The sequence below is a fragment of the Notechis scutatus genome, chromosome Z (assembly GCF_049901735.1).
Source record: "Notechis scutatus isolate UNSWTSFEM ecotype Mainland chromosome Z, rNotScu1.2, whole genome shotgun sequence".
Taxonomy (NCBI): domain Eukaryota; kingdom Metazoa; phylum Chordata; class Lepidosauria; order Squamata; family Elapidae; genus Notechis; species Notechis scutatus.
This window is the reverse complement of record NC_142025.1, coordinates 98,253,283-98,254,860: the sequence shown is the minus strand read 5'-3', so window position 1 is coordinate 98,254,860 and position 1,578 is coordinate 98,253,283.

Here is a 1,578-nt window from a genome sequence, read left to right as displayed (position 1 = left end):
GTATAACCGCCTCATGACGGGCCTATTACCCTTGCGAAATGGCGCCGTATTCAGAGTGTTGCCATTGACAACCAAGTGACGTCTTCAGAAGGTCCTGTTCATGTATGAATTTTAAATATTCGGTACTACTTAGGAAGTTTTGGTGAATGCTTCTTTGCTGGTGCTGAAATCACACCTACAACGTAATTTTACATTTAATAGATTGTATTATGTATAATTTTAAAGTCTCTGCAGATAATTCAAGTTTAGTGACATGTATCTATGTAACAATTTATCTTTGCTCCTTTTAAACTTGAAATTCATTCATACTGAATATGATACGGTAGAACACTGAGCATGCAAAAATCATTTTATACAGCAAGCATGAGCAGCTACTTCCATTTTCAATATGGTCGGAGAATGTGGCTTTTGCTAATAGCTGTAAGCACTTGGGAATTTATTTGTCAGGTACGAGATGTCAGGAGGCAGGATAGAAATCAAAAGTATTTCAAGTTATTTCATGCTATCTATGCACAAGAGTCTGAACAGGGTTGGGCTTACATCTTTGGGGAGGATTAGAGATTTCAAACTGATCATGGATTTGATCCTGCCTCCAGGCTCATCTTGGTCATCTACAATTTGTAATTTGGGATATACCATGGATACTGATTTTTGTCCAATAAAATCCAACAATAATAAAACATGTTTCATCACTGGGATCTCAAAACTGAGTAGCACACTGGTTTTTCTAAAAAATAAAGTTTTATTACAGTAATTTTCTACTATTATATTTATTTAGTGCTTAATAAACATCGTGTTGTCTGGATCACTGTATTTTGTTTGCTTAACAACAGCAATAACAATACAAATTATATTCCCACTATTTTTTCCAGCCATTGATAAAATAATTTCCATGTTTGATAGTATTCTGTATCTACTTTCTGTTTAATCTTCAATGTAAGTCTGTCCATTTCTGCACAGTCCAATATCTTAATTATCTCATCATTTAGCATTTTTTCAATGCTGAGCAAATACTATCCTCGCTGCTGTTAATACATGCAATATTAAATATACACCTTGTTTATCAATTTTTTTCTGATATTAAACAATAAAAAAAAGTGCAGGTTTAAGATTACATGTTTTCCTAACATCTTTTCTAAGATGTATATTTTTGCCCAAATTTTTTGGGGTTTACAAGTCTACCACAGATGGTAATATATGCCAGATTTTTTGTTATATTGCCAACATTTAATAGACATTTAATATTTCTGAACATAAGTTTTCTTTATATGAAGTTGCCATTGTTAATTTATAATTTCTTTCCCATATATTTTGCTATTTCTCTAGTTCTATACTATGTCCAAAGTTTTTTGACCATTCTATTATTATTTCTTTTACTTGTGCATCTTCCATTTTCAAATTTAGTAGAAAGTTATATCGTTTCTTAATCAGTTTTTCATTGGAGTTCAACAATATCTGATTGAAGGTTGTCTGTTCTTTATAGAAGCCATACATTTTCACATCTTTGTCATATCTAGATTGTATTTGCAGCTGAGGCTACCATGATAGTTCATTGCTCTGGTCTTCAAGCTCTTATTT